The sequence below is a fragment of the Dendrobates tinctorius genome, unplaced genomic scaffold, assembly GCF_039654945.1.
Source record: "Dendrobates tinctorius isolate UK_male_01 unplaced genomic scaffold, ASM3965494v1 ptg000128l, whole genome shotgun sequence".
Lineage (NCBI taxonomy): Eukaryota > Metazoa > Chordata > Amphibia > Anura > Dendrobatidae > Dendrobates > Dendrobates tinctorius.
The window spans coordinates 6,644,648-6,661,869 of NW_027361796.1; the positions used below are offsets into that span (position 1 = coordinate 6,644,648).

At 42.6% G+C, this 17,222-nt stretch overlaps 1 protein-coding gene across 1 annotated transcript in view; it reads right to left on the reverse strand.

The window, feature by feature from the left end:
* The window catches only part of ERMP1 (endoplasmic reticulum metallopeptidase 1), a 109,566-nt gene that overhangs the window by 29,234 nt on the left and 63,110 nt on the right, over positions 1 to 17,222 (reverse strand). The gene's annotated exons all lie outside the window — the stretch shown is intronic.

A 17,222-nucleotide genomic window follows, 5' to 3' on the forward strand; every position in this document is an offset into this window, starting at 1 on the left:
TATAAGCCGAGAGGGGGACTTTCAGCCCAAAAAAATGGGCTGAAAATCTCAGCTTATACACAAGTATATACGGTAACTCTAAAGTGTTATAAAGAGTGATCAGATGAATTGTAAAAAGATACAAAATCCTTGCCATGAAAAATGTACATAAATCAGAAAAACACATTTCCACTGAATATGCCCTACTGCAAAATTACCTGATTACATAATTTCAGTGATTTTCTCGTTAGCTAAGGAGAAAGTGTAAATGAGGACAAGGCAGCTGATACCATCTGTCATGCTGAAGCCAGCAGACTGGTTTCTAAAAAAAAATCATTGAAATAATTTTCTTCTGTTAACCATGGTTACTTCCAAGGAAATGCATGCAGTCATCATTGCATTAAATGAAGAGTGCTTTACAGGCAAGTACAATACTGCTTGTAATATTGCCCCTAAGTCAACAATTTTTTTGTGGTTATCGAGAACTTCAAAGAGGTTCAATTGCAAGGAAGAAAACTGCAGGCACCTAAGAAAGTCCAGCAAATGCCATGACCAGTTCCTAAAGAAAATTCAATGGAGTCGGTTCAACAGCTGGGCAGATCTTGCTCAGGAATGGCAGCAGGGAGGTGTCAGGGCATCTGCAGAAAGTACAGAGATGGACTTCAGAGGAGTTATTTTCTCCGATAAAACCCCTTTCAGACTGTTTGTAATATCTGGAAGACTGGTTGTCCGGAGAAGAAAAAGTGAGCGCTACTATGAGTCACGTGTCATGCCCACAGTAAAGCATACAAAATCATTTATGTGTGGGGTTGCTTTTCATCCAAGAGAGTGTGGTCACTCACAATTTTGCATAAGAACATTACCATGAATTAACAATATCATGTAAACATCCTTCAAGAGCAACTTTTCCCAGTGATCCAGGAGCAATTTGGTGATGAACAATGTTTTTCCAGCATGAAGGAGCATCAAGTCACAAGACAAAAGTGAAAATTTAGTGACTCAAGGAACAAAAGATTGAAATTCTGGGTCAATGACCATGAAACGCCTCAAATCTCAATCCCATTGACAACCTGTGGTCAATACTCAAAAAGCAGATGGACAAACAAAAAACACAGAACATGTGATACATGTCAAGCACGGATTAAACAAGAATGGGTTTGGCCATCAATCAGGATTTGGCTGATATTCAGTTCAAGGGGAAAATACAGAAATCTTGAAAAATAAAGAACATCGCTGTAAATATTGAGCATTTCCATAAACTTGTCAATAAAATCTTAAAAACTTATTAAATGCAAGAGTTTATTTCTGTTAATGTTGATGATTATGGAGGGGGGTGGCCTGGCAGCTGACTAAAATGGCTGTGTGAGTACTGAGTTCCCTCTCACCCAGAGCCAGTTCAGCAAATTACATAGCGTTCATTCTACTTTTTATGGCTCATCCCTCTCATCTACCACCTGGCTTGCTGACCTGAAGTAGAAGAAATCAGAACAATCAAGGAAAGCTGGAGTTTTACTTCACAGAAGACAGGAGCTAAGAGGGCACTGAGACCTCCATTAACAGCAGGGTCTCCGCAGAAGGCGTGTTGCCCCTGTGACCCCGACAACTCCGGCGGAGTTGTGCTTCCCACTCACCGGGTTCAAGATATAGTTCCCTGGCAGACATGGAGGAGGATGTAGTTCCATCGGGGAGGCAGAGGGATATTTCCTCTCCCACGGTTAATTTTAGCTGCACACAGCCAGAGACTGAACGAAGAGCTGCAACTGTCAGCAGGGGAATCAGCCAGCTCTGTTACCTCCAATACTTCACTGTTGTGAATTCCCTTGCTTGGACTTCTGAGCAGGAGCTCCCTCTGGTGGTTACTGGGCATAGTGGAGATAGCCAGTTTGATGGAAGTTTGCCACCTGACGACAATGATTGGGAATCTGGGATTACTGGCTGGGAGCATATAAGTGAGCAGGCTTCCCTTAGTGGTTGCTGGTGATTTCCTCCTTGTGCATTTGGAGTTTTTTTGTCTCCTGCCTGATCTGCATGGTTCAGTTAAGTGATTCTTTTGCTAATCCTTTGCATCTAATCTGGTTGTGCCTTTTTTTGCTTTCTGCTTTGTAGCGAGGGTTCTGCGTACTCCTTGCTGGAGGCAGTGCTGGGCCCCACTCCATATGTTACAGCTTGTGTCAGTTTGTTCAGTCCCCTGTTATATTAGTATCCTTTGCTTTGCTTCCAGTTCACACCAGAGTGCTGATCTAGCGGGGGTGAGGTCGTGTGGCCTCAGGTTTTTTGTATATCAGATGTGTTGGATTTTTTAAGGTTTTTGCGTGATTGCAGACAGTATCTTTTCTGTCCTGTCCTATCTAGATAGCTTGGGCCCCACCATTTGCTCAGTCTATTTTCTGCCTATGTTTATGTCTCATCTTGTCTCACCGACAATATATGTTTGGGGGCTGTCTATTCCTTTGGGGGATCTGCTCCGGGGCAGTTTAGATTTCCCCTTTCTGTCTTTAGGCTTAGTTAGTTCTCCGGCTGTGCCGAGGCATCTAGGGCATCATAGGAATACTCCAAGGCTACTGCTAGTTGTGTTGTCACGATCAGGGGTTTGCAATCCGCTTAGTTACCAACCTCTCTGGTTTCCTGGTGGGTTAGCCTGTTCCTGCCATCCTCCTTGGTGACCCATTCATAACACTTGCACTGGCATGTTTCACTACATCAGATGAACTATCATCAGGCAACTTACTTAGAGACATGCTGGTAGCCTTGAGCAGTTCTATGCAAAAGGATTTTGCCACTTTAGTATTGCCTATACAAACTCTAACTAAGGAACTAGATGAGAGTATCTCACATGGAAAAAAAAATGGGAGACTTTGCCAAATCACAAAACAAGCTGATAGATGCACATAATGAACTCTCAAATGATTTGGAAGCCATTCAAAATAAATTTGTGGATTTGGAAGATCACTCTGGTCAAAACAATGTAAAATTGCGAGGAATACCAGAAGATGTGCCTCCTCAAGAACTGAGGGGATTCATTCAAGGTTTGATTAAAGCAGCCATCCCTAACTGCTCCCCATTAGACACCATCATTGACAGAATCCACAGGGTACAACGTCCAAAGCACATACCTGAATCAATGCCCAGAGATGTCTTTGCTCATATCCATTTCTTTCATATAAAAGAAGACTTACTACTCCTTTCTAGAAAAAAGGGAGAACTCCCACACCCTTATCAACAAATTAAAATCTTCGCAGATGTTTTGGCAGCGGCTCACAGTTTCCGCAGATTATTAAATCCCATCACTTTTACGCTGAGAGAAAAGCAAGTGACATATAGATGGGGTTTCCCGCAGAATCTTCGCATAAATTACAGAGGAGAGTGGCACACGGTTACCTCCTTGGAAGAGGGAGAAAACCTCCTGCGCAACTGGAACATTACACTAATAGAACCCACTCGCCATCACAGATCCCACCCACAATTCGTGGAAGCCGGCTGGCAACTTTCTTCAACTAAATTCAAGTCTAAGCGCTGAATGATAGAATCTTCTTTATCTGGTTAGAGAGGGAATCGTGTACCTTTTTCAGCCAATCAGGCAGATCTATTCCCCCCCTCATCTGGGTTAGTCACACAGAATAACTTTACTTGATTTGCTACTTAATTGTTAATGATGGTTAAATTAATGTTTTGTATTTTTATGTTCTTTTTACATACAGGCCAATTCTGAACATTTGGTGGATTTTGGTTAAGATGGAGTTGATGTTGCACATCTGTATATGGTTGGTCACAGATTTTATCTGGCTTCAGCATTTTCCTAAGTATAAATATGGTGATTAAGATATGTTCAATTAATGTTAATGGTCTTAACAGTCCACAGAACAGATCTTTTATGTGGAAAGAAGCGGTTTCCTCTAAATACGATATCTTTTGTGCCCAGAAAACTCATATTATCCATAGAGATGCTGGTATGCTGGCAAACTGCAAAACTCCCTTTTTCCACATGTGTTACAGGCAAATTATAAGAAAAAAAGAGGAGTATGATGCTAGCTATCAGCAGCTCTATGGCATTCTCTCCAATATGCTTGGATTCTGACTCACAAGGGAGATACATTATTAATGGAACATGCAAGAATTATGTAATATATACCATTGTAGTAATTTATACACCTAAAATTTCTCAGTTAAACTTTCTGCGTAAGTTAATGAAAAATGCAAACAAAGTAAAACAAGGCCATGTCATCTATTGTGGAGATTTCAATTTAACACATGATCTTGAATTGGACTCTTTATCAATTTACAAAAGACACTCCCCCCAGTTGGCATCTTTAATTAACAAAGAAGATCTATATGATATTTGGAGCATCCATCATATGACTGAAAGAGATTATTCCTTCTTCCCATCGGTCCATAACACATACTCATGCATTGATTTATTCTTGGTGAGCAGATCGCTTCTAGATGATATTGTACTCTCGTCCATAGGCCTCATTACATGGTCGGACAATGCCCGTTAATGTTACACGTGGAGGAGAGACACTCGTCTCCTCCCACTTATCTTTGGAAAGCTAATTCGTATCTTTTATCTTCTACACAAAATGTAGAGTACCTCCAAAACAGTCTACAAGAATTTTTTCAAATTAACGCCAATTCAGTGGATATTCCTTTCCACCTACGGAACTCACACAAGGCATACATGAGAGGGATTCTTATTAAACTAGGCCATAAAATTAAACGAGAAAGGGATAAAAATCTTTTATGAAATTCTCTCTGAAATCCAGAATCTAGAAGACTTAAACAAACGTTCCTTCAATAGAGAAAGAGCTGGTAAACTATGTAAGCTTCGAATTCAAATCTTCAAAAAATAAAAGCACATTATTATTCTCAAGACAATAAAGTTGGGAAATTATTAGCGAATAGACTAAAATCCAGAGAAATTAAAGCAAAAATACCCTATCTCAAAAATGGTCCTCAACAACAGAAATTATACAGCCCTAAAGACATTGCAAATAAATTTAAGGAATATTATTCCTCACTTTATAAAACTTATCCTCTGCTCCTGACCATATCCCTCCCAATTTGTTGGACATTGAGTCCTTCCTAGCAAATCTTAGTCTACCTTCCCTGTCTAAGGATCAGTTGGTACAGTTGAGTGCCCCTCTTACTAATGCAGAAATAAAAAATAAAACATCTTATCTCTACCATCACATAAAGCACCGGGCCCTGATGGTTTTTCAAACATGTATTATAAAGTCTTTATAGATCAGTTAACTCCATATCTGACAGAGACCCTTCAGTATGCGGTTCTTCAGGGTTCATTTCCCAAAGAGATGTTATCAGCTACAATAATAACATTACCAAAACACGGCAAGCAGCCAGACATCCCACAAAATTTTAGACCTATATCCTTATTAAATACTGACATTAAGATCTATACTAAATGCCTAGCGACACACCTCTCCCCCATTCTCCCATCGTTAATATCAATAGATCAAACTGGCTTTATAAAAAGGAGACAGGAGGCGGATAACACAAGGAGGGTCATAGACTTGATTAATGTGATAAACAAAAGGATGACTCCGGCGGTCCTGGTGGTTTCGGATGCAGAGAAGGCGTTCGACCGGGTTAACTGGTCATTTGCCTTCTCGGTGCTGGATCGAATGTGGTTCAGGGGCTCAATACTGAATACTACTAAAGCCCTTTATTCCACACCCTCAGCAAAAGTTTACGCTAATGGCACCTTATCGGATTAATTTTTAATAATAAATGGAACAAGACAGGGATGCCCCCTGTCCCCCCTGGTGTTTGTGCTCACTAGTGAACCTTTGGCACAAGCCATTAGGCAAAATGAAAGAATAAAGGGGGTGAAGAGTTTTGGAAGTTCAAATAGCATTTCATTATATGCTGATGACGTGATTTTTAACCTTAGCCGGAGCGTGAGAATTCACTTGGGGAAGCCTTAGAGACAATCAAACATTTTGGAAACATGTCAAACTATAAAATAAATGCAAACAAATCCCAGATTCTGCCTTTAAACACCCCAGATGAGGTTCTACTACATTTACAAAAGAATGTTCTTCTTGATTGGAGTCAGGACCATATTACATATTTAGGAACATCAATAACTATATCTACATCAACTTTATATGAATCAAATTATCTTCCTTTATTGCAGGCTCTAGAATCTGTCCTAAATAAACTAGGCCAATACGAGATTTCATGGGTGGGATGTGTTGCAGCCTTCCAGATGTTCTCATTACCCAAATTATTATACTTATTTCGCACTGTTCCAATCTCGATCCCAAAAACTTTTTTCTGTCAGATAAGCAGAATCTTAAACACTTTTGTGTGGAGGAACAAAAGACCTAGTTTATCTAATCACCTCATGAAAAAATCTAAGAAATTTCGGGTGCTCAGCCTCCCTAATAGCCATGATTATTATCTAGCTTCCCAATTAGATCAAGTTAGAGCATGGTGTAATGGAAATAATACTTGTAATTGGGGTTCAAATTGAATCACAATGTGAGGCCTCTAAAAATCTACAAGCTCTATTTAGTGCATCTTTGATTTCTCCAACTAAAAAGATAGATGCTCTTCCTCTGACGGTGTCAACCATCTCTAGCTGGAAAGCATTCCATAAAAAAGGTTCTAACGCCTCAGCACCGGTTATGTCCATAACTCTATTGGAAACCTTAGAACTCTTAATACCAGATCTTAATATTAAAGGCTGGACAAAACAAGGTATTGTTCTAGTGAAAGATTTGTATGAAGGTTCTAACCTCCTCTTTTGCTTTTTTACATAATCATTTAAAAATTACCAATAAAGAGTTCTATAAATATCTCCAAATTTGGCACGCATTACATTTTCCGATATCAGAGGGAACGGATAACTCAGGATTAATAGTGACTCTTTCTAGTGCTTCATCCAATAAAGTGGGCCAAAAACTCAATTTAATAGACATGAAAAATGTTTTTATAAAGTCAACTCCCTTTTTATCGTGGGAAAAAGAATTGAATAAAACATTCTCAAGTAGTGAATGGACAAGCTCACTAGTTTTTGCAAAACACACACCTTCAAATGTGCCTCTTATCTTGAGTCCTACATGAAAATGGTTAAGATAGTATTACACTCCAATGAGGCTTCACTCCCTGTTCCCCTCTTCTACTCTGCTGTCGTAACTGGCCAAAAAGTTTCTTTAATCCACACATTTTGGAGCTGTCCAGTAATCACTTCCACCTGGTCATTTACTTTTCATCTCATCTCTTCTCTACTCCACCAAAAAATAAAACCATCTCCTTCTTTAGCACCACTTTTGTTAGATATACATTCTATTTCCTCGAATGGAAGAGCAATTGCCTCTCATAATCTACTAGCCACAAAAATAGCGATTACAAGATATTGGAAGTCCCCAGGAATTCCTGCCAACGAAGAGATAATACAATCAATAAATAAAATTTGTGCTTTTGAAATTTTTTAAAAAAATTCACACAAAAATAAGTTACAAGTTTTTAATGTTAATTGGAAGAGTTGGTTGAATCATCCAGAAAATATTGTTCCAATTTAATTGTAGTCATTAATGAATGCAATCCTTGAAATTGTCAGGAATACCGCACTGCACTTGCTCACTGAGCCAGTGCGCGTGTCCTGAGTACAAAGACTGTGCACAAAGATACCTGCGGAGCGGGCAGCAGTGGTGACAATGCATGCTCCAGGACCTGAAGCACGTGACTGCTGGGGGCGTGGCATAAGCTCCACAGAGCTAGGAGCTGCAGGGAAACTCCTAGAAAGGTAACTACGGGACAAGTTACCTAGGGGCACAGACAGAGACAGAAACCAGATCAAGCTGAGGTCAAAGCACGAGATAGCAATACAGTACCAAAGGGTTAGACAGAATGGATAGTCAGGACGTAGCAATAGATCAGAAAACCAGAACGGGCATTAGACGGTACAATAGGGGAAAACTGTAACGGAGTAACGATAGCCAAGCCAGGAGGTCAGAACCAGAAAAGACAATAGTACCAAAACGAGAGACGGAGTACAGAGTGAAGGAACAAGCCGGGTCATACACGGGAAGCAAACAACGCAGAGTACACGCACACCAGGGGTCAGACACACCAGAACAGCAGTATAACTGACAGAGAATGCTAGTTTGGAGTGAGTATAAATACCCCTCCCAGATCCAAAGAGGCCGGCAAAAGTTAACCCTGTGAGAACAGGACATTAACCATGTCCCAACCATGACAGAAATCTGTTGAATGCAGCTCTGTATGTTATGTTGTATTTTATTTTCTGTTGGTTTAATCCCTATGTAGACTTCAATGTTTGTCAGTCTAAAGTATTGTATACACTGTTGTTATTTTCTTAAAACCAAATAAAAAGATATTTTTTTAAAAAAATGTTGATGACTATGGCTTACAGCCAATGAAAACCCAAAAGTCATTATCTCAGTAAAATTAGAATACTTTATATCACCAGATTAAAAAAGGATTTTAAACTCCAAAATGTTGGCCTACTGAAACGTATATTCAGTAAATGCACTCAATACTTGTTCGGGGCTCCTTTTGCATCAATTACTGCATCAATGCAGCGTGGCATGGGAGGCGATCAGCCTGTGGCACTGCTGAGGTTTTATGGAAGCCCAGGTTGCTTTGATAGCAGCCTTCAGCTTGTCTGCCTTGTTGGATCTGGTGTCTCTCATCTTCCTCTTGACAATACCCCATAGATTCTCAATGGGGTTAAGGTCAGGCGAGTTTGCTGGACAATCAAGCACAGCGATACTGTTATTTGTAAACCAGGTATTGATACTTTTGGCAGTGTGGACAGGTGCCAAGTCCTGCTGGAGAATGAAATTTCCATCTCTAAAAAGCTTGTCAGCAGAGGAAAGCATGAAGTGCGCTAAAATTTTCCGCTAGACAGCTGCGCTGACTTTGGGCTTGATAAAGCAGAGTGGACCTACACCAGCAGATGACATGACTCCACAAACCATCATTGATTGTGGAAACTTCACACTAGACCTCAAGCAGTTTGGATTGTGTGCCTCTCCACTCTTCCTCCAGACTCTGGGAACTTGATTTCCAAATGAAATGCAAAATTTTCTTTCATTTGAAAACACCTTGGACCACCGAGCAACAGTCCAGTTCTTTTTCTCCTTGGCCCAGGTAAGAAGCTTCTGGCTTTGTCTATTGGTCATGAGTGGCTTGACACAAGGAATGCAACACTTGTAGCCCATGACCTTGATACGTCTGTGTATGATGGCTCTTGAAGCAATGACTACAGCAGCAGTCCACTCCTTGTGAATCTCCCCCAAGTTTTTGAATGTCCTCTTTTAACAATCCTTTCAAGGCTGCAGTTATCCCGGTTGCTTGTGCACCTTTTTCTACCAAACTTTTTCCTTCCACTCAACTTTCCATTAATAAACTTGAATACAGCACTCTATGATCAGCCAGTTTCTTTAGCAATGACCTTTTGTGGTTTACCCTTCTTGTGGAGTGTGTCAATTACTGCCTTCTGGACATCTGACAAGTCAGTAGTCTTCCCAATGATTATCGAGCCTACTAAACAAATTAGAGGACCTTTTTAAATGCTTAGGAAGCTTTTGTAGGTGTTCTTTGTTAATTATTCTAATTTACTGAGATAATGACCTTTGGATTTTCATTGACTGTAAGCTATAATATATATATTTCCTTCTCACCCCCATTCTCGGGTCCTCTACCAGAGGCCTGGGAGATTGAGGGTTCTGCGCAGGATCTTAGTTGTTCCCAGTATTGCGCATTTCTGGACAGAGAGCTCAGATGTTGCTCCTAGGATCTGTTGTAGCCATTCTTCCAGCTTAGGGGTCACTGCTCCAAGTGCTCCTATCACCACTGGAATCACTGTTGCCTTCACCTTCCACATCACCTGGACTTAGGAGGACTTAGCCCATATGCTGTGCAGATGTTCCTGTATACAATTCCCGCTTCTTTGTTGTGACGTTCAGTATACGCTGTTCCTGCTTTCATTTTGCATCCTGTCACTGTGTTGGACGGTTTCAGAGGTTTCTTTGCATGGTCTGCACCTTGGGTCTTGTCTTGTGTGGTATATTCCTGCTTCTATGGATCTGGCACTTAATGCTTGCTCTTGTGCTGCTCTGATAACTGGCAGGGCATGTGTATTGATGGCGTGGATTTTATTCTTCCTATTGAGCTGGCTCTTCAGAACCTGTCTTAGCCTTTGATGGTATTTGGATGTTGCTGCTTTCCTTGCCTCCTCATCATGGTTACCGTATCCCTGTGGGATGCTGAAATACTGGTAGCATGTCTGTACATCTTCTACGTGCCCTGCTGGTAATTCCAATCCATCGGTCTTGACTACCTTGCCTCTCTTTATTACCAACCGGACCAACCGGCAGCACATCTCCAGTCCGAAGGACATCCTGATGTCTTCACTGTAGATCCTTGTCAGGTGGATCAGTGAATTGATGGCTCGTTTGTTTTTCACATACAGCTTGAGGTCATCCATGTAGAGGAGGCAGCTGATGGTGCTTCCACTCTTGAACTTGCATCCATAGCCAGACTCTAACTATCTGACTGAGGGGGTTCAAGCAATGGAGACAGTGCATCAGTTTGGTATATGCCGCATTTGATGGGTCACTTGTGCTAGTTGTCTTGAGTTGACTTACAATGTTGTTCTTTTTAGCCCCATTGAGTTTCTGAGGAAGGTTCTCAATTTCCTGTTGACATTGTAGAGAACCAAGCATACACAGATCCATGTGTGTGGCATTGAGTCATAGGCTTTCCTGTAGTCAATCATGGCTGTTCTGAGATTGGTCTGTCTGGGTTTTAAGTCTTGAGCGACTGGTCTACCTACTGTGAGCTGGTGCTTAGAGCCTCTGGTGTCGGTCACGATGCCTTTCTGAGTTGGATTCATGTACTGGTTCATATGGTTCTGTAGCTTGGTGGCTATGATGCCTGACAGGAGTTTCCATGTTGTTGTAAAGCAGGCTATTGGGCGGTAGTTGGATGGAACTGTTCCTTTATGAGGATCCATCAAGATCAGCACTGTTCTACCTTGTGTTAGCCAAGCTGGGTGGTGGCCTTCTTCTAGCAGTTGGTTCATCTGCTTTGCCATGCGTTCATGTACCGCTGTAAATTTCTTTAGCCAGCAGGTGTGGATCATGCCTGGGCCAGGTACTGTCCTGCTCTTCATGTTCTTGACCCGCTGTTGGATGTCAGATTTTATATATATATATATATATATATATATATATATATATATATATATATATATATATATATATATATATATATATATATATATATACACACACACACACACACACACGTATACACACATTCATATACACACACTGCTCAAAACAGTATAGGGAACACTAGAACACCACATCCTAGATATCTCTGAATGAAATATTCCAGTTGCAAATTTTTATTCATTGCATAGTGGAATGTGTTCAGAAGAATAAAACATATCAATTATCAATGTAAATCAAATTGAATATTCCATGGAGGTCTGGATTTGGAAAGATAATCAAAATCAAGTGGAAAATAAAATTACAGGCTTATCCAACTTAAGTGGAAATGCCTCGTGACATGGAAAAAGATGTTCAGTAGTGTGTGTGGCCTCCATGTGCCTGTAAGACCTCCCTACAATGCCTGGGCATGCTCCTGATGAGGCGGCGGATGGTCTCCTAAGGGATCTCCTCCCAGACCTGGACTAAAGCATCTACCAACTCCTGGACAGTCTGTGGTGTAACGTGATGTTAGTGGATGGAGCAAGACATGATGTCCCATGATGTGCTCAATCAGATTCAGGTCTGGGGAACGGGCGAGCCAGTCCATAGCTTCAATGCCTTCATCTTGCAGGAACTGCTGACAAACTCCAGTCACATGAGGTCTGGCATTGCCCTGCATTAGGAGGAACCCAGGGCCAACCGCACCAGCATATGGTCTCACAAGGGATCTGAAGATCTCATCCCGGTACCTAATGGCAGTCAGGCTACCTCTGGAGAGTACATGGAGGGCTGTGCGGCCTCCAAAAAAATGCCACCCCACACCATTACTGACCCACTGCCAAACCGGTCATGCTGAAGGATGCTGCAGGCAGATCGCTCTCCACGGTGTCTCCAGAGTCTGTCACTTCTGTCACATGTGCTCAGTGTAAACCTGCTTTCATCTGTGAAGCGCACAGGGTGCCAGTGGCAAATTTGCCAATCCTGGTGTTCTGTGTCAAATGCCAAGCGTCCTGCACGGTGTTGGGCTGTGAGCACAACCCCCATCTGTGGACGTCGGGCACTTAGACCATCCTCATGGAGTCAGTTTCTAAACGTTTGTGCAGACACATGCACATTTGTAGTCTGCTGGAGGTAATTTTGCAGGGTTCTGGTAGTGCTCTTCCTGTTCCTCCTTGCACAATGACTGAGGTAGCGGTCCTGCTGTTGGGTTGTTGCCCTCCTATGGCCGGCCCCCTCCACGTCTCCTGGTGTGCTGGCCTGTCTCCTGGTAGCACCTCCAGCCTCTGGACACTACGCTGATAGACACAGCAAACCTTCTTGCCACAGCTCGCATTGATGTGCCATCCTGGATGAGCTGCCCTACCTGAGCCACTTGTGTGGGTTGTAGAGTCCGTCTCATGCTACCATGAGTGTAAAAGCACAACCAACATTCAAAAGTGACCAAAACATCAGCCAGAAAGTACTGAGATGTGGTCTGTGGTCCCCACCTGCAGAACCACTCCTTTATTGAGTGTGTCTTGATAATTGCCAATAATTTCCATCTGTTGTCTATTCCAATTGCACAACAGCATGTGAAATTGATTGTCAATCAGTGTTGCTACCTAAGTGGACAGTTTGATTTCACAGAAGTTTGATTTACTTGGAGTTATATTCTGTTAAGTGTTCCCTTTATTTTTGTGAGCAGTGTGTTGACATTAAACTCAGAGGTGGACAGGAATCGCCTCCAGGTTCTAGCATAGATATATAGATATTTGTGGTAGTTTGTTTTCTGCTTTTCAGGAGGGTATCAATTAAATTTTTGGAGAAACCTCTTTTCTTCAACAGTGCCCTCTCAAACACCACGCCGTCAAATGGAGTCCCGCTACCTGTGGGTGGTTGACTGGCCCCTGGTAGAGAAGATCCGGAAGGTTCCGCAGTACCCAGGGATCGCATACTGACATGGCCCTCAACCCTGCGAACCAGGTCCTTCTGGGCCAGAAGGGGGCAATTAATATGATCCTTGCTCGATCTTCCCTTATCTTTCTTACTACCAGAGGTAAGAGGCTTAATGGTGGGAAGGCGTATGCCAGAGAAAAGTCCCATTTTATTAGGAAGGCGTCCACTGCCATGGATTTTCCCTGGGGTTCAGAGAGCAGAATGTTTTTTCCTGTTTTCTTTGGTGGCAAAGAGGTCTACCTCCGGCTGACCCCATTTGCGGACAATCAGGTTGTAAATGTCCGTGTTTAAAGCCCATTCTCCTTGCCTTAGGGCCCTGCGGCTTAGAAAGTCTGCCTTCAAGTTGTTTTTCCCCCTGATGTGGAGCGCAGTTAAAGATTGAACATTTTCCTCGGCTATCTGAAAGAGACGTTCCGTTATCCGCATCAGGGCCTCGGAGCGTGTTCCCCCTTGGTGGTTGACATAGGCTACTGCTACCTGGTTGTCCGAGAGGATCCTCACATGATGACCCTGTAGGTACATAATGAGGTTTTTTTTTTTTTTTTAAACTGCCAACTCAATCGCCAACAGTTCCCTCTGGTTAGATGAGGTTTCAGTATCGGAGTCCCAATGTCCCTGTACCACTATGTCCCCCATATGGGCCCCCCAACCCAAGGGGCTAGCATCTGTGGTTATTATGCGGGTTATCTGCGTCAGCCAGGGCACCCTTGAGGATAAGTTATTGTCATCAAGCCACCATCTAAGAGACGTAAGAGTCAAAGGGCTTAAAGATATCTGACCCTGTAGAGACCCCTCTAAGGCCCTGCTACTAACTAGGACGCCTTTCTGAAGGGATCTAGTGTGAATTTGTGCCTACCTGACTGCTGGGATACATGAGGTTAGAGAGCCTAACAGAGACATAGCTTGCCTGAGAGTCATGGAGGAACTATTAATTGCCCGAAGTACCTGCTGTTGTATATGTTCTAACTTATCTGATGGCAGAAGGCACTGCTGAGTTTCTGAATTTAACAGTAAGCCTAGGAACTTTTGGACTCTTAGGGGCTGAAATCGGGATTTCTCGTAATTTATTATCCATCCAAGGCTCTCTAGGCTGGATTTAGCCTTCTCTATCTGGGATAGAAAATGGTCCACCGAATTCCCCACAATCAAAAAATCGGACAATACGGGACAATCAAGATATCGGCCTCCTGAAAATGAGCCATGACTTCGGCCACTATCTTCGTAAATACCCGGGGCGCTGCTGAGAGACCAAAGGGAAGAGCTCTAAACTGAAAATGACGGATTAGACCGTCTATTGAAACCGCCACTATCAGGAACTGCTGGAAGTCTGCGTGGATAAGCACATGATAGTATGCGTCTTTCAAATCCACGACTGCCATAAAACACCCTTCAAACAACATCTTTATTGTTGAACTGATGGATTCCATCTTAAAGGTGCGATTAACCAAAAACTCATTGAGGGAACGTAAATTGTTGGTTCTGAATGTTTTATCCAGCTTTTGGAACAGGAATAAGGGAGAGTAGAAGCCTCTACCTCTCTCCGATTCCGGAACCTCTACCAGGATATTTTTCAGGCACAGGCTCAAGACTTCTGCTTCTAAAGCAGCTTGCTCAAGGGGCGAAGATCTTAAGGGAGTTGGTTTAACCCCTTTCCTACAATGGACGTACTATTCCGTCCATGTGACCTGGGACCTAAGTCCCAAGGACGGAATAGTACGTCTAGTGCGATCAGCGGCGCCCACGTGGTGAGCGCCGCTGATCGCGGCCGGGTGTCAGCTGATTATCACAGCTGACACCCGGCACAATGTGTCAGGGGCGGTCACGGACCGCCTCCGACACGTTAACCCCTTGCACACCGTGATCAAACACGATCGCGGTGTACCGGGGGTTAAGGGGAAGCATCGGCAGGGAGGGGGCTCCCTCCGTGCTTCCCTGAGCCCCCCACGGCAGCGCAATGTGCAGCGCTGCTGCGGGGGGCTCCTTTCCTGCAGGTCCCCGGATCCAATAAGGCGGCGGGGACCTCCGGGGGCCTGCAGGAAGCTGGCTTCCTCACTGCCCGCAGAGCGCAGGCATGAGGAAGCCTGCAGCAGTGCCTGTGACAGATCGCTGATCTGTCACAGCGATCTGTGATGTGACAGATCAGCGATCTGTCACATGACAGTTGTGTCCCCTCTGGGACATTGTAATAAAGTAAGAAAAAAAAATAAAAATCGCTAATTAAAAAAAAAAAAAAAAACACATTCCCCAATAAATTCATTTTTTAGAAATAAAAAAAATAAAAAAATAAAAGCACACATATTTGGTATTGCTGCGTCCGTACCAACCCGCCCTATAAAACTGTCCCATTAGTTAACCCCTTAAAAAATAAAAAACGAAGCAAAAAAATGATTTATCATACCGCCGAACAAAAATTGCAATAACGTGCGATCAAAAAGACGCATATAAATATCCATGGTACCGCTGAAAACGTCATCGTGTCCCGCAAAAAAACGAGCCATCATACAGCATCATCAGCGAAAAAATAAAAAAAAGTTATAGCTTGCAGAATAAAGCGATGCAAAAATAATTATTTTTTATATAAAATTGTTTTCATTGCATAAAAACGCCAAAACATAAAAAAAGACACAAATGAGGTATCGCTGTAACCGTACTGACCCGAAGAAGAAAACCGCGTTATCAATTTTATCGCACGCGGAACGGCGTAAACGCACCCCCCCAAAAGAAATTCATGAAACGCTGGCTTTTGTAAATTCTGCGTCCCAAAAAACAAAATAAAAAGCGATCAAAAAATGTCACATGCCCGAACATGGTACCAATGAAAATGACAACTCGTCAAAATATAGAAAACTTATAGCTCTCAATATGTGGTGATGCAAAAACTATTTTTACAATAAAAAGCGTCTTTTAGCTGCCAAATATAAATACCGCCATAAATAGTAAATCAAACCCCCCGTTATCACCCCCTTAGCTAGGGAAAAATAATAAAATTAAAAAAATGTATTTATTTCCATTTTCCCATTAGGGTTAGGGCTAGGGGTGTGTTGGGGTTAGGGTTGGTGTTAGAATTGGGGGTTTCCACTATTTGCGCACATCAGGTGCTCTCCAAATGCAACATGGCGTCCAGATTCCAGCCAATTCTGCGTTGAAAAAGTCAAATGGTGCGCCTTCCCTTCCAAGCTCTGCCATGCACCCAAACAGTGTTTTACCCCCTCATATGGGGTATCAGCCTACTCAGGACAATTTTCAAAACAACTTTTGGGGTCCCATTTCTCCTGTTGCCCTTAGGAAAATAAAAAATTGGGGGCAAAAATATCATTTTTGTGGAAAAAAAATGATTTTTTTAATTTCACACCTGGGCGTCATAAACTTCTGTGAAGCACTTGGGGGTTCAAAGTTCTCACCACACATCTAGATAAGTTACTTGTGGGGTCTAGTTTCCAAAATGGGGTCATTTGTGGGGGGATTCCACTGTTTTGGTACAACAGGGGCTTTGCAAACGCGACATGGTGTCCGATCTCAATTCCAGCCAAAAAAGTCAAATGGCACCGCTTCCCTTCCGAGCTCTGCCATGCGCCCAAATAGTGGTTTACCCCCACATGTGGGGTATCAGCGTACTCAGGACAAATTGCACAATAATTTTTAGGGTCCTGTTACCCTTGGAAAGATAAAAATTGGGGGTGAAAAGATCATTTTGTGGAAAAAATATTTTTTTAATTGTACCGCTGTACGTTATAAACTTCTGTGAAGCCCTTGTGGGTTCAAAGTTCTCACCACATATCTAGATAAGTTCCTTGGGGGGTCTAGTTTCCAAAATGGGGTCACTTGTGCGGGGTTTCCACTGTTTAGGTACATCAGGGGCTCTCCAAACGTGACATGGCGTCCGATCAGAATTCCAGCCAATTTTGCACTTGTGATAAAACACTCCGGGATCGGCTTTGCTGGGGTCAAAGGTCACGTGCATTCAGCATGAAACTCAGGCGCAGAGCTGGGATTCGGGTGTAACTGACCCTGGGTCAGGTTTATTAACGGTGAAAGCAATGCAAAAGGAAATAAAACATAAAATAAATCCTTGCCTGTCCGGCACTAACTAAACAATGGACA